This window comes from Chiloscyllium punctatum, chromosome 42, assembly GCF_047496795.1.
Source record: "Chiloscyllium punctatum isolate Juve2018m chromosome 42, sChiPun1.3, whole genome shotgun sequence".
Lineage (NCBI taxonomy): Eukaryota > Metazoa > Chordata > Chondrichthyes > Orectolobiformes > Hemiscylliidae > Chiloscyllium > Chiloscyllium punctatum.
In genome coordinates this window covers 9,603,623-9,631,036 of record NC_092780.1, presented here as the reverse complement: position 1 = coordinate 9,631,036, position 27,414 = coordinate 9,603,623, and the positions used below count along the sequence as shown (strand labels likewise).

The 27,414-nt window shown below is 48.0% G+C and overlaps 27 non-coding genes across 27 annotated transcripts; all 27 read left to right on the top strand.

Annotated features, from left to right (window-relative positions):
- Positions 1-442: 442 nt before the first annotated feature.
- Positions 443-514, top strand: trnac-gca (transfer RNA cysteine (anticodon GCA)). Its single transcript has one exon. It is a non-coding gene; the product is annotated as a tRNA-Cys (tRNA).
- A 992-nt stretch (positions 515-1,506) lies between these two features.
- Positions 1,507-1,578, top strand: trnac-gca (transfer RNA cysteine (anticodon GCA)). The gene has a single exon. It is a non-coding gene; the product is annotated as a tRNA-Cys (tRNA).
- A 1,006-nt stretch (positions 1,579-2,584) lies between these two features.
- On the top strand, positions 2,585-2,656 carry trnac-gca (transfer RNA cysteine (anticodon GCA)). The gene has a single exon. It is a non-coding gene; the product is annotated as a tRNA-Cys (tRNA).
- A 1,519-nt stretch (positions 2,657-4,175) lies between these two features.
- On the top strand, positions 4,176-4,247 carry trnac-gca (transfer RNA cysteine (anticodon GCA)). Its single transcript has one exon. It is a non-coding gene; the product is annotated as a tRNA-Cys (tRNA).
- A 994-nt stretch (positions 4,248-5,241) lies between these two features.
- trnac-gca (transfer RNA cysteine (anticodon GCA)) lies at positions 5,242-5,314 on the top strand. Its single transcript has one exon. It is a non-coding gene; the product is annotated as a tRNA-Cys (tRNA).
- A 467-nt stretch (positions 5,315-5,781) lies between these two features.
- Positions 5,782-5,854, top strand: trnac-gca (transfer RNA cysteine (anticodon GCA)). Its single transcript has one exon. It is a non-coding gene; the product is annotated as a tRNA-Cys (tRNA).
- Positions 5,855-6,848: 994 nt separating this feature from the next.
- On the top strand, positions 6,849-6,920 carry trnac-gca (transfer RNA cysteine (anticodon GCA)). Its single transcript has one exon. It is a non-coding gene; the product is annotated as a tRNA-Cys (tRNA).
- A 467-nt stretch (positions 6,921-7,387) lies between these two features.
- Positions 7,388-7,459, top strand: trnac-gca (transfer RNA cysteine (anticodon GCA)). Its single transcript has one exon. It is a non-coding gene; the product is annotated as a tRNA-Cys (tRNA).
- A 455-nt stretch (positions 7,460-7,914) lies between these two features.
- Positions 7,915-7,986, top strand: trnac-gca (transfer RNA cysteine (anticodon GCA)). The gene has a single exon. It is a non-coding gene; the product is annotated as a tRNA-Cys (tRNA).
- Positions 7,987-8,989: 1,003 nt separating this feature from the next.
- Positions 8,990-9,061, top strand: trnac-gca (transfer RNA cysteine (anticodon GCA)). The gene has a single exon. It is a non-coding gene; the product is annotated as a tRNA-Cys (tRNA).
- Positions 9,062-9,516: 455 nt separating this feature from the next.
- Positions 9,517-9,589, top strand: trnac-gca (transfer RNA cysteine (anticodon GCA)). Its single transcript has one exon. It is a non-coding gene; the product is annotated as a tRNA-Cys (tRNA).
- Positions 9,590-10,592: 1,003 nt separating this feature from the next.
- trnac-gca (transfer RNA cysteine (anticodon GCA)) lies at positions 10,593-10,664 on the top strand. Its single transcript has one exon. It is a non-coding gene; the product is annotated as a tRNA-Cys (tRNA).
- A 994-nt stretch (positions 10,665-11,658) lies between these two features.
- trnac-gca (transfer RNA cysteine (anticodon GCA)) lies at positions 11,659-11,730 on the top strand. The gene has a single exon. It is a non-coding gene; the product is annotated as a tRNA-Cys (tRNA).
- Positions 11,731-12,733: 1,003 nt separating this feature from the next.
- On the top strand, positions 12,734-12,805 carry trnac-gca (transfer RNA cysteine (anticodon GCA)). The gene has a single exon. It is a non-coding gene; the product is annotated as a tRNA-Cys (tRNA).
- A 2,057-nt stretch (positions 12,806-14,862) lies between these two features.
- Positions 14,863-14,934, top strand: trnac-gca (transfer RNA cysteine (anticodon GCA)). The gene has a single exon. It is a non-coding gene; the product is annotated as a tRNA-Cys (tRNA).
- Positions 14,935-15,940: 1,006 nt separating this feature from the next.
- trnac-gca (transfer RNA cysteine (anticodon GCA)) lies at positions 15,941-16,012 on the top strand. Its single transcript has one exon. It is a non-coding gene; the product is annotated as a tRNA-Cys (tRNA).
- Positions 16,013-16,997: 985 nt separating this feature from the next.
- Positions 16,998-17,069, top strand: trnac-gca (transfer RNA cysteine (anticodon GCA)). Its single transcript has one exon. It is a non-coding gene; the product is annotated as a tRNA-Cys (tRNA).
- A 994-nt stretch (positions 17,070-18,063) lies between these two features.
- Positions 18,064-18,136, top strand: trnac-gca (transfer RNA cysteine (anticodon GCA)). Its single transcript has one exon. It is a non-coding gene; the product is annotated as a tRNA-Cys (tRNA).
- Positions 18,137-18,603: 467 nt separating this feature from the next.
- Positions 18,604-18,676, top strand: trnac-gca (transfer RNA cysteine (anticodon GCA)). Its single transcript has one exon. It is a non-coding gene; the product is annotated as a tRNA-Cys (tRNA).
- A 994-nt stretch (positions 18,677-19,670) lies between these two features.
- trnac-gca (transfer RNA cysteine (anticodon GCA)) lies at positions 19,671-19,742 on the top strand. The gene has a single exon. It is a non-coding gene; the product is annotated as a tRNA-Cys (tRNA).
- A 467-nt stretch (positions 19,743-20,209) lies between these two features.
- On the top strand, positions 20,210-20,281 carry trnac-gca (transfer RNA cysteine (anticodon GCA)). Its single transcript has one exon. It is a non-coding gene; the product is annotated as a tRNA-Cys (tRNA).
- Positions 20,282-20,736: 455 nt separating this feature from the next.
- trnac-gca (transfer RNA cysteine (anticodon GCA)) lies at positions 20,737-20,808 on the top strand. The gene has a single exon. It is a non-coding gene; the product is annotated as a tRNA-Cys (tRNA).
- A 1,003-nt stretch (positions 20,809-21,811) lies between these two features.
- On the top strand, positions 21,812-21,883 carry trnac-gca (transfer RNA cysteine (anticodon GCA)). The gene has a single exon. It is a non-coding gene; the product is annotated as a tRNA-Cys (tRNA).
- A 1,531-nt stretch (positions 21,884-23,414) lies between these two features.
- On the top strand, positions 23,415-23,486 carry trnac-gca (transfer RNA cysteine (anticodon GCA)). Its single transcript has one exon. It is a non-coding gene; the product is annotated as a tRNA-Cys (tRNA).
- Positions 23,487-24,479: 993 nt separating this feature from the next.
- trnac-gca (transfer RNA cysteine (anticodon GCA)) lies at positions 24,480-24,551 on the top strand. Its single transcript has one exon. It is a non-coding gene; the product is annotated as a tRNA-Cys (tRNA).
- Positions 24,552-25,543: 992 nt separating this feature from the next.
- Positions 25,544-25,615, top strand: trnac-gca (transfer RNA cysteine (anticodon GCA)). Its single transcript has one exon. It is a non-coding gene; the product is annotated as a tRNA-Cys (tRNA).
- A 1,006-nt stretch (positions 25,616-26,621) lies between these two features.
- trnac-gca (transfer RNA cysteine (anticodon GCA)) lies at positions 26,622-26,693 on the top strand. The gene has a single exon. It is a non-coding gene; the product is annotated as a tRNA-Cys (tRNA).
- The last annotated feature ends 721 nt before the right edge of the window (positions 26,694-27,414 follow it).

Here is a 27,414-nt window from a genome sequence, read left to right as displayed (position 1 = left end):
CTTCCCTGCACTGGAGCGGCTTTTCAAGTAACTGCCGTTGCCCCTCCTGCACGGGAAACACTGAAGGAGGGGTGTTTTGCTACACAGCAAGGTTCCTTCTACGATGAACACCTCAAAGACACGAAGATCCGTGTTGCATCGTGAGATGTTGCAAAACATGCACTGCAGCGCTGAAACGAGAGCATGAAAGCATTGCACGTGCATACGGTCAGCGCCGAGGTCATCGGAGCAATATCTTCCGTCCATCTGGACTCTACCACTCAGCCATTTCCATTTCCGATGCAAATGCCATTGAAGTCAGACAGTCATTTTGGAGTTAGGTTCCACAAACAAAACATCTGTGCTGCACGTAAACTGTTGAAAGGCGCAGACAAGAGAGTTGTTTTAGACAATTGTCACTGTAGTATGTGGAAAGTGTAAACATGCACCGCAGTTTTCTGTTGGGGGTATAGCTCAGTGGTGGAGCGTTTGACTGCAGATCAAGAGGTCCCCAGTTCAAATCTGGGTGCCCCCTTTATAGAAGCGACTTCGCGGCACTGGAGCGGCTTTTCAAGTAACTGCCGTTGCCCCTCCTGCACAGGAAACACTGAAGGAGGGGTGTTTTGCTACCACAGCAAGGTTCCTTCTACGATGAACACCTCAAGACACAAAGATCCGTGTTGCATCGTGAGATGTTGCAAAACATGCACTGCAGCGCAGAAACGTGAGCATGAAAGCGTTGCACGTGCATCCGGTCAGCGCGGATGCACTCTATGAGTGCATCTGCGCAATATCTTCCGTCCATCTGAACTCTACCACTCAGCCATTTCCATTTCCGATGCAAATGCCATTGAAGTCAGACAGTCATTTTGGTGTTAGGTTCCACATACAAAACATCTGTGCTGCACGTAAACTGATGAAAGGCGCAGACAAGAGAGTTGTTTTAGACAATTGTCATTGTAGTATGTGGAAAGTGTAAACATGCACCGCCGTTTTCTCGTGGGAGTATAGCTCAGTGGTAGAGCATTTGACTGCAGATCCAGATGTCCCCAGTACAAATCTGGGTGCCCCCTTTATACAAGCAACTTCCCTGCACTGGAGCGGCTTTTCAAGTAACTGCCGTTGCCCCTCCTGCACGGGAAACACTGAAGGAGGGGTGTTTTGCTACACAGCAAGGTTCCTTCTACGATGAACACCTCAAAGACACGAAGATCCGTGTTGCATCGTGAGATGTTGCAAAACATGCACTGCAGCGCTGAAACGAGAGCATGAAAGCATTGCACGTGCATACGGTCAGCGCCGAGGTCATCGGAGCAATATCTTCCGTCCATCTGGACTCTACCACTCAGCCATTTCCATTTCCGATGCAAATGCCATTGAAGTCAGACAGTCATTTTGGAGTTAGGTTCCACAAACAAAACATCTGTGCTGCACGTAAACTGTTGAAAGGCGCAGACAAGAGAGTTGTTTTAGACAATTGTCACTGTAGTATGTGGAAAGTGTAAACATGCACCGCAGTTTTCTGTTGGGGGTATAGCTCAGTGGTAGAGCATTTGACTGCAGATCAAGAGGTCCCCAGTTCAAATCTGGGTGCCCCCTTTATAGAAGCGACTTCGCGGCACTGGAGCGGCTTTTCAAGTAACTGCCGTTGCCCATCCTGCACAGGAAACACTGAAGGAGGGGTGTTTTGCTACCACAGCAAGGTTCCTTCTACGATGAACACCTCAAAGACACAAAGATCCGTGTTGCATCGTGAGATGTTGCAAAACATGCACTGCAGCCCCGAAACGAGAGCATGAAAGCGTTGCACGTACATTCGGTCAGCGCGGATGCACTCTATGAGTGCATCTGCGCAATATCTTCCGTCCATCTGAACTCTACCACTCAGCCATTTCCATTTCCGATGCAAATGCCATTGAAGTCAGACAGTCATTTTGGAGTTAGGTTCCACATACAAAACATCTGTGCTGCACATAAACTGATGAAAGGCGCAGACAAGAGAGTTGTTTTAGACAATTGTCATTGTAGTATGTGGAAAGTGTAAACATGCACCGCCGTTTTCTCGTGGGAGTATAGCTCAGTGGTAGAGCATTTGACTGCAGATCCAGATGTCCCCAGTACAAATCTGGGTGCCCCCTTTATACAAGCAACTTCCCTGCACTGGAGCGGCTTTTCAAGTAACTGCCGTTGCCCATCCTGCACAGGAAACACTGAAGGAGGGGTGTTTTGATACCACAGCAAGGTTCCTTCTACGATGAACACCTCAAAGACACAAAGATCCGTGTTGCATCGTGAGATGTTGCAAAACATGCACTGCAGCGCTGAAACGAGAGCATGAAAGCATCGCACGTGCATATGGTCAGCGCGGATGCACTCGATGAGTGCATCTGCGCAATATCTTCCGTCCATCTGAACTCTACCACTCAGCCATTTCCATTTCCGATGCAAATGCCATTGAAGTCAGACAGTCATTTTGGAGTTAGGTTCCACATACAAAACATCTGTGCTGCACGTAAACTGTTGAAAGGCACAGACAAAAGAGTTGTTTTCGACAATTGTCACTGTAGTATGTGGAAAGTATAAACATGCACCGCAGTTTTCCGTTGGGGGTATAGCTCAGTGGTAGAGCATTTGACTGCAGATCAAGAGGTCCCCAGTTCAAATCTGAGTGCCCCCTTTTTAGAAGCAACTTCCCTGCACTGGAGCGGCTTTTCAAGTAACTGCCGTTGCCCATCCTGCACAGGAAACACTGAAGGGGGGGTGTTTTGCTACCACAGCAAGGTTCCTTCTACGATGAACACCTCAAAGACACGAAGATCCGTGTTGCATCGTGAGATGTTGCAAAACATGCACTGCAGCGCTGAAACGAGAGCATGAAAGCATTGCACGTGCATACGGTCAGCGCCGAGGTCATCGGAGCAATATCTTCCGTCCATCTGGACTCTACCACTCAGCCATTTCCATTTCCGATGCAAATGCCATTGAAGTCAGACAGTCATTTTGGAGTTAGGTTCCACATACAAAACATCTGTGATGCACGTAAACTGTTGAAAGGCACAGACAAAAGAGTTGTTTTCGACAATTGTCACTGTAGTATGTGGAAAGTATAAACATGCACCGTAGTTTTCAGTTGGGGGTATAGCTCAGTGGTAGAGCATTTGACTGCAGATCAAGAGGTCCCCAGCCCAAATCTGGGTGCCCCCTTTATACAAGCAACTTCCCTGCACTGGAGCGGCTTTTCAAGTAACTGCCGTTGCCCCTCCTGCACAGGAAACACTGAAGGAGGGGTGTTTTGCTACCACAGCAAGGTTCCTTCTACGATGAACACCTCAAGACACAAAGATCCGTGTTGCATCGTGAGATGTTGCAAAACATGCACTGCAGCGCAGAAACGTGAGCATGAAAGCGTTGCACGTGCATCCGGTCAGCGCGGATGCACTCTATGAGTGCATCTGCGCAATATCTTCCGTCCATCTGAACTCTACCACTCAGCCATTTCCATTTCCGATGCAAATGCCATTGAAGTCAGACAGTCATTTTGGTGTTAGGTTCCACATACAAAACATCTGTGCTGCACGTAAACTGATGAAAGGCGCAGACAAGAGAGTTGTTTTAGACAATTGTCATTGTAGTATGTGGAAAGTGTAAACATGCACCGCCGTTTTCTCGTGGGAGTATAGCTCAGTGGTAGAGCATTTGACTGCAGATCCAGATGTCCCCAGTACAAATCTGGGTGCCCCCTTTATACAAGCAACTTCCCTGCACTGGAGCGGCTTTTCAAGTAACTGCCGTTGCCCCTCCTGCACGGGAAACACTGAAGGAGGGGTGTTTTGCTACACAGCAAGGTTCCTTCTACGATGAACACCTCAAAGACACGAAGATCCGTGTTGCATCGTGAGATGTTGCAAAACATGCACTGCAGCGCTGAAACGAGAGCATGAAAGCATTGCACGTGCATACGGTCAGCGCCGAGGTCATCGGAGCAATATCTTCCGTCCATCTGGACTCTACCACTCAGCCATTTCCATTTCCGATGCAAATGCCATTGAAGTCAGACAGTCATTTTGGAGTTAGGTTCCACAAACAAAACATCTGTGCTGCACGTAAACTGTTGAAAGGCGCAGACAAGAGAGTTGTTTTAGACAATTGTCACTGTAGTATGTGGAAAGTGTAAACATGCACCGCAGTTTTCTGTTGGGGGTATAGCTCAGTGGTAGAGCATTTGACTGCAGATCAAGAGGTCCCCAGTTCAAATCTGGGTGCCCCCTTTATAGAAGCGACTTCGCAGCACTGGAGCGGCTTTTCAAGTAACTGCCGTTGCCCATCCTGCACAGGAAACACTGAAGGAGGGGTGTTTTGCTACCACAGCAAGGTTCCTTCTACGATGAACACCTCAAAGACACAAAGATCCGTGTTGCATCGTGAGATGTTGCAAAACATGCACTGCAGCCCCGAAACGAGAGCATGAAAGCGTTGCACGTACATTCGGTCAGCGCGGATGCACTCTATGAGTGCATCTGCGCAATATCTTCCGTCCATCTGAACTCTACCACTCAGCCATTTCCATTTCCGATGCAAATGCCATTGAAGTCAGACAGTCATTTTGGAGTTAGGTTCCACATACAAAACATCTGTGCTGCACGTAAACTGATGAAAGGCGCAGACAAGAGAGTTGTTTTAGACAATTGTCATTGTAGTATGTGGAAAGTGTAAACATGCACCGCCGTTTTCTCGTGGGAGTATAGCTCAGTGGTAGAGCATTTGACTGCAGATCCAGATGTCCCCAGTACAAATCTGGGTGCCCCCTTTATACAAGCAACTTCCCTGCACTGGAGCGGCTTTTCAAGTAACTGCCGTTGCCCATCCTGCACAGGAAACACTGAAGGAGGGGTGTTTTGATACCACAGCAAGGTTCCTTCTACGATGAACACCTCAAAGACACGAAGATCCGTGTTGCATCGTGAGATGTTGCAAAACATGCACTGCAGCGCTGAAACGAGAGCATGAAAGCATTGCACGTGCATACGGTCAGCGCCGAGGTCATCGGAGCAATATCTTCCGTCCATCTGGACTCTACCACTCAGCCATTTCCATTTCCGATGCAAATGCCATTGAAGTCAGCCAGTCATTTTGGAGTTAGGTTCCACATACAAAACATCTGTGCTGCACGTAAACTGTTGAAAGGCGCAGACAAGAGAGTTGTTTTAGACAATTGTCACTGTAGTATGTGGAAAGTGTAAACATGCACCGCAGTTTGCTGTTGGGGGTATAGCTCAGTGGTAGAGCATTTGACTGCAGATCAAGAGGTCCCCCAGTTCAAATCTGGGTGCCCCCTTTATAGAAGCAACTTCCCTGCACTGGAGCGGCTTTTCAAGTAACTGCCGTTGCCCATCCTGCACAGGAAACACTGAAGGGGGGGTGTTTTGCTACCACAGCAAGGTTCCTTCTACGATGAACACCTCAAAGACACAAAGATCCGTGTTGCATCGTGAGATGTTGCAAAACATGCACTGCAGCCCCGAAACGAGAGCATGAAAGCGTTGCACGTACATACGGTCAGCGCGGATGCACTCTATGAGTGCATCTGCGCAATATCTTCCGTCCATCTGAACTCTACCACTCAGCCATTTCCATTTCCGATGCAAATGCCATTGAAGTCAGACAGTCATTTTGGAGTTAGGTTCCACATACAAAACATCTGTACTGCACGTAAACTGTTGAAAGGCGCAGACAAGAGAGTTGTTTTAGACAATTGTCACTGTAGTATGTGGAAAGTGTAAACATGCACCGCAGTTTGCTGTTGGGGGTATAGCTCAGTGGTAGAGCATTTGACTGCAGATCAAGAGGTCCCCCAGTTCAAATCTGGGTGCCCCCTTTATAGAAGCAACTTCCCTGCACTGGAGCGGCTTTTCAAGTAACTGCCGTTGCCCATCCTGCACAGGAAACACTGAAGGGGGTGTGTTTTGCTACCACAGCAAGGTTCCTTCTACGATGAACACCTCAAAGACACAAAGATCCGTGTTGCATCGTGAGATGTTGCAAAACATGCACTGCAGCCCCGAAACGAGAGCATGAAAGCGTTGCACGTACATACGGTCAGCGCGGATGCACTCTATGAGTGCATCTGCGCAATATCTTCCGTCCATCTGAACTCTACCACTCAGCCATTTCCATTTCCGATGCAAATGCCATTGAAGTCAGACAGTCATTTTGGAGTTAGGTTCCACATACAAAACATCTGTACTGCACGTAAACTGTTGAAAGGCACAGACAACAGAGTTGTTTTAGACAATTGTCACTGTAGTATGTGGAAAGTGTAAACATGCACCGCCGTTTTCTCGTGGGAGTATAGCTCAGTGGTAGAGCATTTGACTGCAGATCCAGATGTCCCCAGTACAAATCTGGGTGCCCCCTTTATACAAGCAACTTCCCTGCACTGGAGCGGCTTTTCAAGTAACTGCCGTTGCCCATCCTGCACAGGAAACACTGAAGGTGGTGTGTTTTGCTACCACAGCAAGGTTCCTTCTACGATGAACACCTCAAAGACACAAAGATCCGTGTTGCATCGTGAGATGTTGCAAAACATGCACTGCAGCGCAGAAACGAGAGCATGAAAGCGTTGCACGTGCATACGGTCAGCGCCGAGTTCATCGGAGCAATATCTTCCGTCCATCTGAACTCTACCACTCAGCCATTTCCATTTCCGATGCAAATGCCATTGAAGTCAGACAGTCATTTTGGAGTTAGGTTCCACATACAAAACATCTGTGCTGCACGTAAACTGTTGAAAGGCACAGACAAAAGAGTTGTTTTCGACAATTGTCACTGTAGTATGTGGAAAGTATAAACATGCACCGCAGTTTGCTGTTGGGGGTATAGCTCAGTGGTAGAGCATTTGACTGCAGATCAAGAGGTCCCCAGTTCAAATCTGGGTGCCCCCTTTATACAAGCAACTTCCCTGCACTGGAGCGGCTTTTCAAGTAACTGCCGTTGCCCATCCTGCACAGGAAACACTGAAGGAGGGGTGTTTTGCTACCACAGCAAGGTTCCTTCTACGATGAACACCTCAAAGACACGAAGATCCGTGTTGCATCGTGAGATGTTGCAAAACATGCACTGCAGCGCAGAAACGAGAGCATGAAAGCGTTGCATGTGCATCCGGTCAGCGCGGATGCACTCTATGAGTGCATCTGCGCAATATCTTCCGTCCATCTGAACTCTACCACTCAGCCATTTCCATTTCCGATGCAAATGCCATTGAAGTCAGACAGTCATTTTGGAGTTAGGTTCCACATACAAAACATCTGTGCTGCACGTAAACTGTTGAAAGGCACAGACAAAAGAGTTGTTTTCGACAATTGTCACTGTAGTATGTGGAAAGTATAAACATGCACCGCAGTTTTCCCTTGGGGGTATAGCTCAGTGGTAGAGCATTTGACTGCAGATCAAGAGGTCCCCAGTTCAAATCTGAGTGCCCCCTTTTTAGAAGCAACTTCCCTGCACTGGAGCGGCTTTTCAAGTAACTGCCGTTGCCCATCCTGCACAGGAAACACTGAAGGTGGTGTGTTTTGCTACCACAGCAAGGTTCCTTCTACGATGAACACCTCAAAGACACGAAGATCCGTGTTGCATCGTGAGATGTTGCAAAACATGCACTGCAGCGCTGAAACGAGAGCATGAAAGCATTGCACGTGCATACGGTCAGCGCCGAGGTCATCGGAGCAATATCTTCCGTCCATCTGGACTCTACCACTCAGCCATTTCCATTTCCGATGCAAATGCCATTGAAGTCAGACAGTCATTTTGGAGTTAGGTTCCATATACAAAACATCTGTGCTGCACGTAAACTGTTGAAAGGCGCAGACAAGAGAGTTGTTTTAGACAATTGTCACTGTAGTATGTGGAAAGTGTAAACATGCACCGCCGTTTTCTCGTGGGAGTATAGCTCAGTGGTAGAGCATTTGACTGCAGATCAAGAGGTCCCCAGTTCAAATCTGGGTGCCCCCTTTATAGAAGCAACTTCCCGGCACTGGAGCGGCTTTTCAAGTAACTGCCGTTGCCCATCCTGCACAGGAAACACTGAAGGAGGGGTGTTTTGCTACCACAGCAAGGTTCCTTCTACGATGAACACCTCAAAGACACAAAGATCCGTGTTGCATCGTGAGATGTTGCAAAACATGCACTGCAGCCCCGAAACGAGAGCATGAAAGCGTTGCACGTACATACGGTCAGCGCGGATGCACTCTATGAGTGCATCTGCGCAATATCTTCCGTCCATCTGAACTCTACCACTCAGCCATTTCCATTTCCGATGCAAATGCCATTGAAGTCAGACAGTCATTTTGGAGTTAGGTTCCACATACAAAACATCTGTGCTGCACGTAAACTGTTGAAAGGCACAGACAACAGAGTTGTTTTAGACAATTGTCACTGTAGTATGTGGAAAGTGTAAACATGCACCGCAGTTTTCCAGTGGGGGTGTCGCTCAGTGGAGCATTTGACTGCAGATCAAGAGGTCCCCAGTTCAAATCTGGGTGCCCCCTTTACACAAGCAACTTCCCGGCACTGGAGCGGCTTTTCAAGTGACTGCCGTTGCCCCTCCTGCACAGGAAACACTGAAGGAGGGGTGTTTTGCTACTACAGCAAGGTTCCTTCTACGATGAACACCTCAAAGACACGAAGATCCGTGTTGCATCATGAGATGTTGCAAAACATGCACTGCAGCGCTGAAACGAGAGCATGAAAGCATCGCACGTGCATATGGTCAGCGCGGATGCACTCGATGAGTGCATCTGCGCAATATCTTCCGTCCATCTGAACTCTACCACTCAGCCATTTCCATTTCCGATGCAAATGCCATTGAAGTCAGACAGTCATTTTGGAGTTAGGTTCCACATACAAAACATCTGTGCTGCACGTAAACTGTTGAAAGGCACAGACAAAAGAGTTGTTTTCGACAATTGTCACTGTAGTATGTGGAAAGTATAAACATGCACCGTAGTTTTCCGTTGGGGGTATAGCTCAGTGGTAGAGCATTTAACTGCAGATCAAGAGGTCCCCAGTTCAAATCTGGGTGCCCCCTTTATACAAGCAACTTCCCTGCACTGGAGCGGCTTTTCAAGTAACTGCCGTTGCCCATCCTGCACAGGAAACACTGAAGGAGGGGTGTTTTGATACCACAGCAAGGTTCCTTCTACGATGAACACCTCAAAGACACGAAGATCCGTGTTGCATCGTGAGATGTTGCAAAACATGCACTGCAGCGCTGAAACGAGAGCATGAAAGCATTGCACGTGCATACGGTCAGCGCCGAGGTCATCGGAGCAATATCTTCCGTCCATCTGGACTCTACCACTCAGCCATTTCCATTTCCGATGCAAATGCCATTGAAGTCAGCCAGTCATTTTGGAGTTAGGTTCCACATACAAAACATCTGTGCTGCACGTAAACTGTTGAAAGGCGCAGACAAGAGAGTTGTTTTAGACAATTGTCACTGTAGTATGTGGAAAGTGTAAACATGCACCGCAGTTTGCTGTTGGGGGTATAGCTCAGTGGTAGAGCATTTGACTGCAGATCAAGAGGTCCCCCAGTTCAAATCTGGGTGCCCCCTTTATAGAAGCAACTTCCCTGCACTGGGGCGGCTTTTCAAGTAACTGCCGTTGCCCATCCTGCACAGGAAACACTGAAGGGGGGGTGTTTTGCTACCACAGCAAGGTTCCTTCTACGATGAACACCTCAAAGACACAAAGATCCGTGTTGCATCGTGAGATGTTGCAAAACATGCACTGCAGCCCCGAAACGAGAGCATGAAAGCGTTGCACGTACATACGGTCAGCGCGGATGCACTCTATGAGTGCATCTGCGCAATATCTTCCGTCCATCTGAACTCTACCACTCAGCCATTTCCATTTCCGATGCAAATGCCATTGAAGTCAGACAGTCATTTTGGAGTTAGGTTCCACATACAAAACATCTGTACTGCACGTAAACTGTTGAAAGGCACAGACAACAGAGTTGTTTTAGACAATTGTCACTGTAGTATGTGGAAAGTGTAAACATGCACCGCAGTTTTCCAGTGGGGGTGTAGCTCAGTGGAGCATTTGACTGCAGATCAAGAGGTCCCCAGTTCAAATCTGGGTGCCCCCTTTACACAAGCAACTTCCCGGCACTGGAGCGGCTTTTCAAGTAACTGCCGTTGCCCCTCCTGCACAGGAAACACTGAAGGAGGGGTGTTTTGCTACCACAGCAAGGTTCCTTCTACGATGAACACCTCAAAGACACGAAGATCCGTGTTGCATCGTGAGATGTTGCAAAACATGCACTGCAGCGCTGAAACGAGAGCATGAAAGCATCGCACGTGCATATGGTCAGCGCGGATGCACTCGATGAGTGCATCTGCGCAATATCTTCCGTCCATCTGAACTCTACCACTCAGCCATTTCCATTTCCGATGCAAATGCCATTGAAGTCAGACAGTCATTTTGGAGTTAGGTTCCACATACAAAACATCTGTGCTGCACGTAAACTGTTGAAAGGCACAGACAAAAGAGTTGTTTTCGACAATTGTCACTGTAGTATGTGGAAAGTATAAACATGCACCGCAGTTTTCTGTTGGGGGTATAGCTCAGTGGTAGAGCATTTGACTGCAGATCAAGAGGTCCCCAGTTCAAATCTGGGTGCCCCCTTTATAGAAGCAACTTCCCGGCACTGGAGCGGCTTTTCAAGTAACTGCCGTTGCCCATCCTGCACAGGAAACACTGAAGGAGGGGTGTTTTGCTACCACAGCAAGGTTCCTTCTACGATGAACACCTCAAAGACACAAAGATCCGTGTTGCATCGTGAGATGTTGCAAAACATGCACTGCAGCGCAGAAACGAGAGCATGAAAGCGTTGCATGTGCATCCGGTCAGCGCGGATGCACTCTATGAGTGCATCTGCGCAATATCTTCCGTCCATCTGAACTCTACCACTCAGCCATTTCCATTTCCGATGCAAATGCCATTGAAGTCAGACAGTCATTTTGGAGTTAGGTTCCACATACAAAACATCTGTGCTGCACGTAAACTGATGAAAGGCGCAGACAAGAGAGTTGTTTTAGACAATTGTCATTGTAGTATGTGGAAAGTGTAAACATGCACCGCCGTTTTCTCGTGGGAGTATAGCTCAGTGGTAGAGCATTTGACTGCAGATCCAGATGTCCCCAGTACAAATCTGGGTGCCCCCTTTATACAAGCAACTTCCCTGCACTGGAGCGGCTTTTCAAGTAACTGCCGTTCCCCATCCTGCACAGGAAACACTGAAGGTGGTGTGTTTTGCTACCACAGCAAGGTTCCTTCTACGATGAACACCTCAAAGACACGAAGATCCGTGTTGCATCGTGAGATGTTGCAAAACATGCACTGCAGCGCTGAAACGAGAGCATGAAAGCATTGCACGTGCATACGGTCAGCGCCGAGGTCATCGGAGCAATATCTTCCGTCCATCTGGACTCTACCACTCAGCCATTTCCATTTCCGATGCAAATGCCATTGAAGTCAGACAGTCATTTTGGAGTTAGGTTCCACATACAAAACATCTGTGCTGCACGTAAACTGTTGAAAGGCGCAGACAAGAGAGTTGTTTTAGACAATTGTCACTGTAGTATGTGGAAAGTGTAAACATGCACCGCCGTTTTCTCGTGGGAGTATAGCTCAGTGGTAGAGCATTTGACTGCAGATCAAGAGGTCCCCAGTTCAAATCTGGGTGCCCCCTTTATAGAAGCAACTTCCCGGCACTGGAGCGGCTTTTCAAGTAACTGCCGTTGCCCATCCTGCACAGGAAACACTGAAGGAGGGGTGTTTTGCTACCACAGCAAGGTTCCTTCTACGATGAACACCTCAAAGACACAAAGATCCGTGTTGCATCGTGAGATGTTGCAAAACATGCACTGCAGCCCCGAAACGAGAGCATGAAAGCGTTGCACGTACATACGGTCAGCGCGGATGCACTCTATGAGTGCATCTGCGCAATATCTTCCGTCCATCTGAACTCTACCACTCAGCCATTTCCATTTCCGATGCAAATGCCATTGAAGTCAGACAGTCATTTTGGAGTTAGGTTCCACATACAAAACATCTGTGCTGCACGTAAACTGTTGAAAGGCACAGACAACAGAGTTGTTTTAGACAATTGTCACTGTAGTATGTGGAAAGTGTAAACATGCACCGCAGTTTTCCAGTGGGGGTGTAGCTCAGTGGAGCATTTGACTGCAGATCAAGAGGTCCCCAGTTCAAATCTGGGTGCCCCCTTTACACAAGCAACTTCCCGGCACTGGAGCGGCTTTTCAAGTAACTGCCGTTGCCCCTCCTGCACAGGAAACACTGAAGGAGGGGTGTTTTGCTACCACAGCAAGGTTCCTTCTACGATGAACACCTCAAAGACACGAAGATCCGTGTTGCATCGTGAGATGTTGCAAAACATGCACTGCAGCGCTGAAACGAGAGCATGAAAGCATCGCACGTGCATATGGTCAGCGCGGATGCACTCGATGAGTGCATCTGCGCAATATCTTCCGTCCATCTGAACTCTACCACTCAGCCATTTCCATTTCCGATGCAAATGCCATTGAAGTCAGACAGTCATTTTGGAGTTAGGTTCCACATACAAAACATCTGTGCTGCACGTAAACTGTTGAAAGGCACAGACAAAAGAGTTGTTTTCGACAATTGTCACTGTAGTATGTGGAAAGTATAAACATGCACCGCAGTTTTCCGTTGGGGGTATAGCTCAGTGGTAGAGCATTTGACTGCAGATCAAGAGGTCCCCAGTTCAAATCTGGGTGCCCCCTTTATACAAGCAACTTCCCTGCACTGGAGCGGCTTTTCAAGTAACTGCCGTTGCCCATCCTGCACAGGAAACACTGAAGGAGGGGTGTTTTGCTACCACAGCAAGGTTCCTTCTACGATGAACACCTCAAAGACACGAAGATCCGTGTTGCATCGTGAGATGTTGCAAAACATGCACTGCAGCGCAGAAACGAGAGCATGAAAGCGTTGCATGTGCATCCGGTCAGCGCGGATGCACTCTATGAGTGCATCTGCGCAATATCTTCCGTCCATCTGAACTCTACCACTCAGCCATTTCCATTTCCGATGCAAATGCCATTGAAGTCAGACAGTCATTTTGGAGTTAGGTTCCACATACAAAACATCTGTGCTGCACGTAAACTGATGAAAGGCGCAGACAAGAGAGTTGTTTTAGACAATTGTCATTGTAGTATGTGGAAAGTGTAAACATGCACCGCCGTTTTCTCGTGGGAGTATAGCTCAGTGGTAGAGCATTTGACTGCAGATCCAGATGTCCCCAGTACAAATCTGGGTGCCCCCTTTATACAAGCAACTTCCCTGCACTGGAGCGGCTTTTCAAGTAACTGCCGTTGCCCCTCCTGCACGGGAAACACTGAAGGAGGGGTGTTTTGCTACACAGCAAGGTTCCTTCTACGATGAACACCTCAAAGACACGAAGATCCGTGTTGCATCGTGAGATGTTGCAAAACATGCACTGCAGCGCTGAAACGAGAGCATGAAAGCATTGCACGTGCATACGGTCAGCGCCGAGGTCATCGGAGCAATATCTTCCGTCCATCTGGACTCTACCACTCAGCCATTTCCATTTCCGATGCAAATGCCATTGAAGTCAGACAGTCATTTTGGAGTTAGGTTCCACAAACAAAACATCTGTGCTGCACGTAAACTGTTGAAAGGCGCAGACAAGAGAGTTGTTTTAGACAATTGTCACTGTAGTATGTGGAAAGTGTAAACATGCACCGCAGTTTTCTGTTGGGGGTATAGCTCAGTGGTGGGGCGTTTGACTGCAGATCAAGAGGTCCCCAGTTCAAATCTGGGTGCCCCCTTTATAGAAGCGACTTCGCGGCACTGGAGCGGCTTTTCAAGTAACTGCCGTTGCCCCTCCTGCACAGGAAACACTGAAGGAGGGGTGTTTTGCTACCACAGCAAGGTTCCTTCTACGATGAACACCTCAAGACACAAAGATCCGTGTTGCATCGTGAGATGTTGCAAAACATGCACTGCAGCGCAGAAACGTGAGCATGAAAGCGTTGCACGTGCATCCGGTCAGCGCGGATGCACTCTATGAGTGCATCTGCGCAATATCTTCCGTCCATCTGAACTCTACCACTCAGCCATTTCCATTTCCGATGCAAATGCCATTGAAGTCAGACAGTCATTTTGGTGTTAGGTTCCACATACAAAACATCTGTGCTGCACGTAAACTGATGAAAGGCGCAGACAAGAGAGTTGTTTTAGACAATTGTCATTGTAGTATGTGGAAAGTGTAAACATGCACCGCCGTTTTCTCGTGGGAGTATAGCTCAGTGGTAGAGCATTTGACTGCAGATCCAGATGTCCCCAGTACAAATCTGGGTGCCCCCTTTATACAAGCAACTTCCCTGCACTGGAGCGGCTTTTCAAGTAACTGCCGTTGCCCCTCCTGCACGGGAAACACTGAAGGAGGGGTGTTTTGCTACACAGCAAGGTTCCTTCTACGATGAACACCTCAAAGACACGAAGATCCGTGTTGCATCGTGAGATGTTGCAAAACATGCACTGCAGCGCTGAAACGAGAGCATGAAAGCATTGCACGTGCATACGGTCAGCGCCGAGGTCATCGGAGCAATATCTTCCGTCCATCTGGACTCTACCACTCAGCCATTTCCATTTCCGATGCAAATGCCATTGAAGTCAGACAGTCATTTTGGAGTTAGGTTCCACAAACAAAACATCTGTGCTGCACGTAAACTGTTGAAAGGCGCAGACAAGAGAGTTGTTTTAGACAATTGTCACTGTAGTATGTGGAAAGTGTAAACATGCACCGCAGTTTTCTGTTGGGGGTATAGCTCAGTGGTAGAGCATTTGACTGCAGATCAAGAGGTCCCCAGTTCAAATCTGGGTGCCCCCTTTATAGAAGCGACTTCGCGGCACTGGAGCGGCTTTTCAAGTAACTGCCGTTGCCCATCCTGCACAGGAAACACTGAAGGAGGGGTGTTTTGCTACCACAGCAAGGTTCCTTCTACGATGAACACCTCAAAGACACAAAGATCCGTGTTGCATCGTGAGATGTTGCAAAACATGCACTGCAGCCCCGAAACGAGAGCATGAAAGCGTTGCACGTACATTCGGTCAGCGCGGATGCACTCTATGAGTGCATCTGCGCAATATCTTCCGTCCATCTGAACTCTACCACTCAGCCATTTCCATTTCCGATGCAAATGCCATTGAAGTCAGACAGTCATTTTGGAGTTAGGTTCCACATACAAAACATCTGTGCTGCACGTAAACTGATGAAAGGCGCAGACAAGAGAGTTGTTTTAGACAATTGTCATTGTAGTATGTGGAAAGTGTAAACATGCACCGCCGTTTTCTCGTGGGAGTATAGCTCAGTGGTAGAGCATTTGACTGCAGATCCAGATGTCCCCAGTACAAATCTGGGTGCCCCCTTTATACAAGCAACTTCCCTGCACTGGAGCGGCTTTTCAAGTAACTGCCGTTGCCCATCCTGCACAGGAAACACTGAAGGAGGGGTGTTTTGATACCACAGCAAGGTTCCTTCTACGATGAACACCTCAAAGACACAAAGATCCGTGTTGCATCGTGAGATGTTGCAAAACATGCACTGCAGCGCTGAAACGAGAGCATGAAAGCATCGCACGTGCATATGGTCAGCGCGGATGCACTCGATGAGTGCATCTGCGCAATATCTTCCGTCCATCTGAACTCTACCACTCAGCCATTTCCATTTCCGATGCAAATGCCATTGAAGTCAGACAGTCATTTTGGAGTTAGGTTCCACATACAAAACATCTGTGCTGCACGTAAACTGTTGAAAGGCACAGACAAAAGAGTTGTTTTCGACAATTGTCACTGTAGTATGTGGAAAGTATAAACATGCACCGCAGTTTTCCGTTGGGGGTATAGCTCAGTGGTAGAGCATTTGACTGCAGATCAAGAGGTCCCCAGTTCAAATCTGAGTGCCCCCTTTTTAGAAGCAACTTCCCTGCACTGGAGCGGCTTTTCAAGTAACTGCCGTTGCCCATCCTGCACAGGAAACACTGAAGGAGGGGTGTTTTGCTACCACAGCAAGGTTCCTTCTACGATGAACACCTCAAAGACACAAAGATCCGTGTTGCATCGTGAGATGTTGCAAAACATGCACTGCAGCCCCGAAACGAGAGCATGAAAGCGTTGCACGTACATACGGTCAGCGCGGATGCACTCTATGAGTGCATCTGCGCAATATCTTCCGTCCATCTGAACTCTACCACTCAGCCATTTCCATTTCCGATGCAAATGCCATTGAAGTCAGACAGTCATTTTGGAGTTAGGTTCCACATACAAAACATCTGTGCTGCACGTAAACTGATGAAAGGCGCAGACAAGAGAGTTGTTTTAGACAATTGTCATTGTAGTATGTGGAAAGTGTAAACATGCACCGCCGTTTTCTCGTGGGAGTATAGCTCAGTGGTAGAGCATTTGACTGCAGATCCAGATGTCCCCAGTACAAATCTGGGTGCCCCCTTTATGCAAGCAACTTCCCTGCACTGGAGCGGCTTTTCAAGTGACTGCCGTTGCACAGGAAACACTGAAGGAGGGGTGTTTTGCTACCACAGCAAGGTTCCTTCTTTGATGAACACCTCAAAGACACAAAGATCCGTGTTGCATCGTGAGATGTTGCAAAACATGCACTGCATCGCCGAAACGAGAGCATGAAAGCATTGCACGTGCATACGGTCAGCGCCGAGGTCATCGGAGCAATATCTTCCGTCCATCTGGACTCTACCACTCAGCCATTTCCATTTCCGATGCAAATGCCATTGAAGTCAGACAGTCATTTTGGAGTTAGGTTCCACAAACAAAACATCTGTGCTGCACGTAAACTGTTGAAAGGCGCAGACAAGAGAGTTGTTTTAGACAATTGTCACTGTAGTATGTGGAAAGTGTAAACATGCACCGCAGTTTTCTGTTGGGGGTATAGCTCAGTGGTAGAGCATTTGACTGCAGATCAAGAGGTCCCCAGTTCAAATCTGGGTGCCCCCTTTATAGAAGCGACTTCGCAGCACTGGAGCGGCTTTTCAAGTAACTGCCGTTGCCCATCCTGCACAGGAAACACTGAAGGAGGGGTGTTTTGCTACCACAGCAAGGTTCCTTCTACGATGAACACCTCAAAGACACAAAGATCCGTGTTGCATCGTGAGATGTTGCAAAACATGCACTGCAGCCCCGAAACGAGAGCATGAAAGCGTTGCACGTACATTCGGTCAGCGCGGATGCACTCTATGAGTGCATCTGCGCAATATCTTCCGTCCATCTGAACTCTACCACTCAGCCATTTCCATTTCCGATGCAAATGCCATTGAAGTCAGACAGTCATTTTGGAGTTAGGTTCCACATACAAAACATCTGTGCTGCACGTAAACTGATGAAAGGCGCAGACAAGAGAGTTGTTTTAGACAATTGTCATTGTAGTATGTGGAAAGTGTAAACATGCACCGCCGTTTTCTCGTGGGAGTATAGCTCAGTGGTAGAGCATTTGACTGCAGATCCAGATGTCCCCAGTACAAATCTGGGTGCCCCCTTTATACAAGCAACTTCCCTGCACTGGAGCGGCTTTTCAAGTAACTGCCGTTGCCCATCCTGCACAGGAAACACTGAAGGAGGGGTGTTTTGATACCACAGCAAGGTTCCTTCTACGATGAACACCTCAAAGACACGAAGATCCGTGTTGCATCGTGAGATGTTGCAAAACATGCACTGCAGCGCTGAAACGAGAGCATGAAAGCATTGCACGTGCATACGGTCAGCGCCGAGGTCATCGGAGCAATATCTTCCGTCCATCTGGACTCTACCACTCAGCCATTTCCATTTCCGATGCAAATGCCATTGAAGTCAGCCAGTCATTTTGGAGTTAGGTTCCACATACAAAACATCTGTGCTGCACGTAAACTGTTGAAAGGCGCAGACAAGAGAGTTGTTTTAGACAATTGTCACTGTAGTATGTGGAAAGTGTAAACATGCACCGCAGTTTGCTGTTGGGGGTATAGCTCAGTGGTAGAGCATTTGACTGCAGATCAAGAGGTCCCCCAGTTCAAATCTGGGTGCCCCCTTTATAGAAGCAACTTCCCTGCACTGGAGCGGCTTTTCAAGTAACTGCCGTTGCCCATCCTGCACAGGAAACACTGAAGGGGGGGTGTTTTGCTACCACAGCAAGGTTCCTTCTACGATGAACACCTCAAAGACACAAAGATCCGTGTTGCATCGTGAGATGTTGCAAAACATGCACTGCAGCCCCGAAACGAGAGCATGAAAGCGTTGCACGTACATACGGTCAGCGCGGATGCACTCTATGAGTGCATCTGCGCAATATCTTCCGTCCATCTGAACTCTACCACTCAGCCATTTCCATTTCCGATGCAAATGCCATTGAAGTCAGACAGTCATTTTGGAGTTAGGTTCCACATACAAAACATCTGTACTGCACGTAAACTGTTGAAAGGCGCAGACAAGAGAGTTGTTTTAGACAATTGTCACTGTAGTATGTGGAAAGTGTAAACATGCACCGCAGTTTGCTGTTGGGGGTATAGCTCAGTGGTAGAGCATTTGACTGCAGATCAAGAGGTCCCCCAGTTCAAATCTGGGTGCCCCCTTTATAGAAGCAACTTCCCTGCACTGGAGCGGCTTTTCAAGTAACTGCCGTTGCCCATCCTGCACAGGAAACACTGAAGGGGGGGTGTTTTGCTACCACAGCAAGGTTCCTTCTACGATGAACACCTCAAAGACACAAAGATCCGTGTTGCATCGTGAGATGTTGCAAAACATGCACTGCAGCCCCGAAACGAGAGCATGAAAGCGTTGCACGTACATACGGTCAGCGCGGATGCACTCTATGAGTGCATCTGCGCAATATCTTCCGTCCATCTGAACTCTACCACTCAGCCATTTCCATTTCCGATGCAAATGCCATTGAAGTCAGACAGTCATTTTGGAGTTAGGTTCCACATACAAAACATCTGTACTGCACGTAAACTGTTGAAAGGCACAGACAACAGAGTTGTTTTAGACAATTGTCACTGTAGTATGTGGAAAGTGTAAACATGCACCGCCGTTTTCTCGTGGGAGTATAGCTCAGTGGTAGAGCATTTGACTGCAGATCCAGATGTCCCCAGTACAAATCTGGGTGCCCCCTTTATACAAGCAACTTCCCTGCACTGGAGCGGCTTTTCAAGTAACTGCCGTTGCCCATCCTGCACAGGAAACACTGAAGGTGGTGTGTTTTGCTACCACAGCAAGGTTCCTTCTACGATGAACACCTCAAAGACACAAAGATCCGTGTTGCATCGTGAGATGTTGCAAAACATGCACTGCAGCGCAGAAACGAGAGCATGAAAGCGTTGCACGTGCATACGGTCAGCGCCGAGTTCATCGGAGCAATATCTTCCGTCCATCTGAACTCTACCACTCAGCCATTTCCATTTCCGATGCAAATGCCATTGAAGTCAGACAGTCATTTTGGAGTTAGGTTCCACATACAAAACATCTGTGCTGCACGTAAACTGTTGAAAGGCACAGACAAAAGAGTTGTTTTCGACAATTGTCACTGTAGTATGTGGAAAGTATAAACATGCACCGCAGTTTGCTGTTGGGGGTATAGCTCAGTGGTAGAGCATTTGACTGCAGATCAAGAGGTCCCCAGTTCAAATCTGGGTGCCCCCTTTATACAAGCAACTTCCCTGCACTGGAGCGGCTTTTCAAGTAACTGCCGTTGCCCATCCTGCACAGGAAACACTGAAGGAGGGGTGTTTTGCTACCACAGCAAGGTTCCTTCTACGATGAACACCTCAAAGACACGAAGATCCGTGTTGCATCGTGAGATGTTGCTAAACATGCACTGCAGCGCAGAAACGAGAGCATGAAAGCGTTGCATGTGCATCCGGTCAGCGCGGATGCACTCTATGAGTGCATCTGCGCAATATCTTCCGTCCATCTGAACTCTACCACTCAGCCATTTCCATTTCCGATGCAAATGCCATTGAAGTCAGACAGTCATTTTGGAGTTAGGTTCCACATACAAAACATCTGTGCTGCACGTAAACTGTTGAAAGGCACAGACAAAAGAGTTGTTTTCGACAATTGTCACTGTAGTATGTGGAAAGTATAAACATGCACCGCAGTTTTCCCTTGGGGGTATAGCTCAGTGGTAGAGCATTTGACTGCAGATCAAGAGGTCCCCAGTTCAAATCTGAGTGCCCCCTTTTTAGAAGCAACTTCCCTGCACTGGAGCGGCTTTTCAAGTAACTGCCGTTGCCCATCCTGCACAGGAAACACTGAAGGTGGTGTGTTTTGCTACCACAGCAAGGTTCCTTCTACGATGAACACCTCAAAGACACGAAGATCCGTGTTGCATCGTGAGATGTTGCAAAACATGCACTGCAGCGCTGAAACGAGAGCATGAAAGCATTGCACGTGCATACGGTCAGCGCCGAGGTCATCGGAGCAATATCTTCCGTCCATCTGGACTCTACCACTCAGCCATTTCCATTTCCGATGCAAATGCCATTGAAGTCAGACAGTCATTTTGGAGTTAGGTTCCATATACAAAACATCTGTGCTGCACGTAAACTGTTGAAAGGCGCAGACAAGAGAGTTGTTTTAGACAATTGTCACTGTAGTATGTGGAAAGTGTAAACATGCACCGCCGTTTTCTCGTGGGAGTATAGCTCAGTGGTAGAGCATTTGACTGCAGATCAAGAGGTCCCCAGTTCAAATCTGGGTGCCCCCTTTATAGAAGCAACTTCCCGGCACTGGAGCGGCTTTTCAAGTAACTGCCGTTGCCCATCCTGCACAGGAAACACTGAAGGAAGGTTGTTTTGCTACCACAGCAAGGTTCCTTCTACGATGAACACCTCAAAGACACAAAGATCCGTGTTGCATCGTGAGATGTTGCAAAACATGCACTGCAGCCCCGAAACGAGAGCATGAAAGCGTTGCACGTACATACGGTCAGCGCGGATGCACTCTATGAGTGCATCTGCGCAATATCTTCCGTCCATCTGAACTCTACCACTCAGCCATTTCCATTTCCGATGCAAATGCCATTGAAGTCAGACAGTCATTTTGGAGTTAGGTTCCACATACAAAACATCTGTGCTGCACGTAAACTGTTGAAAGGCACAGACAACAGAGTTGTTTTAGACAATTGTCACTGTAGTATGTGGAAAGTGTAAACATGCACCGCAGTTTTCCAGTGGGGGTGTCGCTCAGTGGAGCATTTGACTGCAGATCAAGAGGTCCCCAGTTCAAATCTGGGTGCCCCCTTTACACAAGCAACTTCCCGGCACTGGAGCGGCTTTTCAAGTGACTGCCGTTGCCCCTCCTGCACAGGAAACACTGAAGGAGGGGTGTTTTGCTACTACAGCAAGGTTCCTTCTACGATGAACACCTCAAAGACACGAAGATCCGTGTTGCATCATGAGATGTTGCAAAACATGCACTGCAGCGCTGAAACGAGAGCATGAAAGCATCGCACGTGCATATGGTCAGCGCGGATGCACTCGATGAGTGCATCTGCGCAATATCTTCCGTCCATCTGAACTCTACCACTCAGCCATTTCCATTTCCGATGCAAATGCCATTGAAGTCAGACAGTCATTTTGGAGTTAGGTTCCACATACAAAACATCTGTGCTGCACGTAAACTGTTGAAAGGCACAGACAAAAGAGTTGTTTTCGACAATTGTCACTGTAGTATGTGGAAAGTATAAACATGCACCGTAGTTTTCCGTTGGGGGTATAGCTCAGTGGTAGAGCATTTAACTGCAGATCAAGAGGTCCCCAGTTCAAATCTGGGTGCCCCCTTTATACAAGCAACTTCCCTGCACTGGAGCGGCTTTTCAAGTAACTGCCGTTGCCCATCCTGCACAGGAAACACTGAAGGAGGGGTGTTTTGATACCACAGCAAGGTTCCTTCTACGATGAACACCTCAAAGACACGAAGATCCGTGTTGCATCGTGAGATGTTGCAAAACATGCACTGCAGCGCTGAAACGAGAGCATGAAAGCATTGCACGTGCATACGGTCAGCGCCGAGGTCATCGGAGCAATATCTTCCGTCCATCTGGACTCTACCACTCAGCCATTTCCATTTCCGATGCAAATGCCATTGAAGTCAGCCAGTCATTTTGGAGTTAGGTTCCACATACAAAACATCTGTGCTGCACGTAAACTGTTGAAAGGCGCAGACAAGAGAGTTGTTTTAGACAATTGTCACTGTAGTATGTGGAAAGTGTAAACATGCACCGCAGTTTGCTGTTGGGGGTATAGCTCAGTGGTAGAGCATTTGACTGCAGATCAAGAGGTCCCCCAGTTCAAATCTGTGTGCCCCCTTTATAGAAGCAACTTCCCTGCACTGGGGCGGCTTTTCAAGTAACTGCCGTTGCCCATCCTGCACAGGAAACACTGAAGGGGGGGTGTTTTGCTACCACAGCAAGGTTCCTTCTACGATGAACACCTCAAAGACACAAAGATCCGTGTTGCATCGTGAGATGTTGCAAAACATGCACTGCAGCCCCGAAACGAGAGCATGAAAGCGTTGCACGTACATACGGTCAGCGCGGATGCACTCTATGAGTGCATCTGCGCAATATCTTCCGTCCATCTGAACTCTACCACTCAGCCATTTCCATTTCCGATGCAAATGCCATTGAAGTCAGACAGTCATTTTGGAGTTAGGTTCCACATACAAAACATCTGTACTGCACGTAAACTGTTGAAAGGCACAGACAACAGAGTTGTTTTAGACAATTGTCACTGTAGTATGTGGAAAGTGTAAACATGCACCGCAGTTTTCCAGTGGGGGTGTAGCTCAGTGGAGCATTTGACTGCAGATCAAGAGGTCCCCAGTTCAAATCTGGGTGCCCCCTTTACACAAGCAACTTCCCGGCACTGGAGCGGCTTTTCAAGTAACTGCCGTTGCCCCTCCTGCACAGGAAACACTGAAGGAGGGGTGTTTTGCTACCACAGCAAGGTTCCTTCTACGATGAACACCTCAAAGACACGAAGATCCGTGTTGCATCGTGAGATGTTGCAAAACATGCACTGCAGCGCTGAAACGAGAGCATGAAAGCATCGCACGTGCATATGGTCAGCGCGGATGCACTCGATGAGTGCATCTGCGCAATATCTTCCGTCCATCTGAACTCTACCACTCAGCCATTTCCATTTCCGATGCAAATGCCATTGAAGTCAGACAGTCATTTTGGAGTTAGGTTCCATATACAAAACATCTGTGCTGCACGTAAACTGTTGAAAGGCACAGACAAAAGAGTTGTTTTCGACAATTGTCACTGTAGTATGTGGAAAGTATAAACATGCACCGCAGTTTTCTGTTGGGGGTATAGCTCAGTGGTAGAGCATTTGACTGCAGATCAAGAGGTCCCCAGTTCAAATCTGGGTGCCCCCTTTATAGAAGCAACTTCCCGGCACTGGAGCGGCTTTTCAAGTAACTGCCGTTGCCCATCCTGCACAGGAAACACTGAAGGAGGGGTGTTTTGCTACCACAGCAAGGTTCCTTCTACGATGAACACCTCAAAGACACGAAGATCCGTGTTGCATCGTGAGATGTTGCAAAACATGCACTGCAGCCCCGAAACGAGAGCATGAAAGCGTTGCACGTACATACGGTCAGCGCGGATGCACTCTATGAGTGCATCTGCGCAATATCTTCCGTCCATCTGAACTCAACCACTCAGCCATTTCCATTTCCGATGCAAATGCCATTGAAGTCAGACAGTCATTTTGGTGTTAGGTTCCACATACAAAACATCTGTGCTGCACGTAAACTGATGAAAGGCGCAGACAAGAGAGTTGTTTTAGACAATTGTCATTGTAGTATGTGGAAAGTGTAAACATGCACCGCCGTTTTCTCGTGGGAGTATAGCTCAGTGGTAGAGCATTTGACTGCAGATCCAGATGTCCCCAGTACAAATCTGGGTGCCCCCTTTATACAAGCAACTTCCCTGCACTGGAGCGGCTTTTCAAGTAACTGCCGTTGCCCCTCCTGCACGGGAAACACTGAAGGAGGGGTGTTTTGCTACACAGCAAGGTTCCTTCTACGATGAACACCTCAAAGACACGAAGATCCGTGTTGCATCGTGAGATGTTGCAAAACATGCACTGCAGCGCTGAAACGAGAGCATGAAAGCATTGCACGTGCATACGGTCAGCGCCGAGGTCATCGGAGCAATATCTTCCGTCCATCTGGACTCTACCACTCAGCCATTTCCATTTCCGATGCAAATGCCATTGAAGTCAGACAGTCATTTTGGAGTTAGGTTCCACAAACAAAACATCTGTGCTGCACGTAAACTGTTGAAAGGCGCAGACAAGAGAGTTGTTTTAGACAATTGTCACTGTAGTATGTGGAAAGTGTAAACATGCACCGCAGTTTTCTGTTGGGGGTATAGCTCAGTGGTGGAGCGTTTGACTGCAGATCAAGAGGTCCCCAGTTCAAATCTGGGTGCCCCCTTTATAGAAGCGACTTCGCGGCACTGGAGCGGCTTTTCAAGTAACTGCCGTTGCCCCTCCTGCACAGGAAACACTGAAGGAGGGGTGTTTTGCTACCACAGCAAGGTTCCTTCTACGATGAACACCTCAAGACACAAAGATCCGTGTTGCATCGTGAGATGTTGCAAAACATGCACTGCAGCGCAGAAACGTGAGCATGAAAGCGTTGCACGTGCATCCGGTCAGCGCGGATGCACTCTATGAGTGCATCTGCGCAATATCTTCCGTCCATCTGAACTCTACCACTCAGCCATTTCCATTTCCGATGCAAATGCCATTGAAGTCAGACAGTCATTTTGGTGTTAGGTTCCACATACAAAACATCTGTGCTGCACGTAAACTGATGAAAGGCGCAGACAAGAGAGTTGTTTTAGACAATTGTCATTGTAGTATGTGGAAAGTGTAAACATGCACCGCCGTTTTCTCGTGGGAGTATAGCTCAGTGGTAGAGCATTTGACTGCAGATCCAGATGTCCCCAGTACAAATCTGGGTGCCCCCTTTATACAAGCAACTTCCCTGCACTGGAGCGGCTTTTCAAGTAACTGCCGTTGCCCCTCCTGCACGGGAAACACTGAAGGAGGGGTGTTTTGCTACACAGCAAGGTTCCTTCTACGATGAACACCTCAAAGACACGAAGATCCGTGTTGCATCGTGAGATGTTGCAAAACATGCACTGCAGCGCTGAAACGAGAGCATGAAAGCATTGCACGTGCATACGGTCAGCGCCGAGGTCATCGGAGCAATATCTTCCGTCCATCTGGACTCTACCACTCAGCCATTTCCATTTCCGATGCAAATGCCATTGAAGTCAGACAGTCATTTTGGAGTTAGGTTCCACAAACAAAACATCTGTGCTGCACGTAAACTGTTGAAAGGCGCAGACAAGAGAGTTGTTTTAGACAATTGTCACTGTAGTATGTGGAAAGTGTAAACATGCACCGCAGTTTTCTGTTGGGGGTATAGCTCAGTGGTAGAGCATTTGACTGCAGATCAAGAGGTCCCCAGTTCAAATCTGGGTGCCCCCTTTATAGAAGCGACTTCGCGGCACTGGAGCGGCTTTTCAAGTAACTGCCGTTGCCCATCCTGCACAGGAAACACTGAAGGAGGGGTGTTTTGCTACCACAGCAAGGTTCCTTCTACGATGAACACCTCAAAGACACAAAGATCCGTGTTGCATCGTGAGATGTTGCAAAACATGCACTGCAGCCCCGAAACGAGAGCATGAAAGCGTTGCACGTACATTCGGTCAGCGCGGATGCACTCTATGAGTGCATCTGCGCAATATCTTCCGTCCATCTGAACTCTACCACTCAGCCATTTCCATTTCCGATGCAAATGCCATTGAAGTCAGACAGTCATTTTGGAGTTAGGTTCCACATACAAAACATCTGTGCTGCACATAAACTGATGAAAGGCGCAGACAAGAGAGTTGTTTTAGACAATTGTCATTGTAGTATGTGGAAAGTGTAAACATGCACCGCCGTTTTCTCGTGGGAGTATAGCTCAGTGGTAGAGCATTTGACTGCAGATCCAGATGTCCCCAGTACAAATCTGGGTGCCCCCTTTATACAAGCAACTTCCCTGCACTGGAGCGGCTTTTCAAGTAACTGCCGTTGCCCATCCTGCACAGGAAACACTGAAGGAGGGGTGTTTTGATACCACAGCAAGGTTCCTTCTACGATGAACACCTCAAAGACACAAAGATCCGTGTTGCATCGTGAGATGTTGCAAAACATGCACTGCAGCGCTGAAACGAGAGCATGAAAGCATCGCACGTGCATATGGTCAGCGCGGATGCACTCGATGAGTGCATCTGCGCAATATCTTCCGTCCATCTGAACTCTACCACTCAGCCATTTCCATTTCCGATGCAAATGCCATTGAAGTCAGACAGTCATTTTGGAGTTAGGTTCCACATACAAAACATCTGTGCTGCACGTAAACTGTTGAAAGGCACAGACAAAAGAGTTGTTTTCGACAATTGTCACTGTAGTATGTGGAAAGTATAAACATGCACCGCAGTTTTCCGTTGGGGGTATAGCTCAGTGGTAGAGCATTTGACTGCAGATCAAGAGGTCCCCAGTTCAAATCTGAGTGCCCCCTTTTTAGAAGCAACTTCCCTGCACTGGAGCGGCTTTTCAAGTAACTGCCGTTGCCCATCCTGCACAGGAAACACTGAAGGGGGGGTGTTTTGCTACCACAGCAAGGTTCCTTCTACGATGAACACCTCAAAGACACGAAGATCCGTGTTGCATCGTGAGATGTTGCAAAACATGCACTGCAGCGCTGAAACGAGAGCATGAAAGCATTGCACGTGCATACGGTCAGCGCCGAGGTCATCGGAGCAATATCTTCCGTCCATCTGGACTCTACCACTCAGCCATTTCCATTTCCGATGCAAATGCCATTGAAGTCAGACAGTCATTTTGGAGTTAGGTTCCACATACAAAACATCTGTGATGCACGTAAACTGTTGAAAGGCACAGACAAAAGAGTTGTTTTCGACAATTGTCACTGTAGTATGTGGAAAGTATAAACATGCACCGTAGTTTTCAGTTGGGGGTATAGCTCAGTGGTAGAGCATTTGACTGCAGATCAAGAGGTCCCCAGCCCAAATCTGGGTGCCCCCTTTATACAAGCAACTTCCCTGCACTGGAGCGGCTTTTCAAGTAACTGCCGTTGCCCCTCCTGCACAGGAAACACTGAAGGAGGGGTGTTTTGCTACCACAGCAAGGTTCCTTCTACGATGAACACCTCAAGACACAAAGATCCGTGTTGCATCGTGAGATGTTGCAAAACATGCACTGCAGCGCAGAAACGTGAG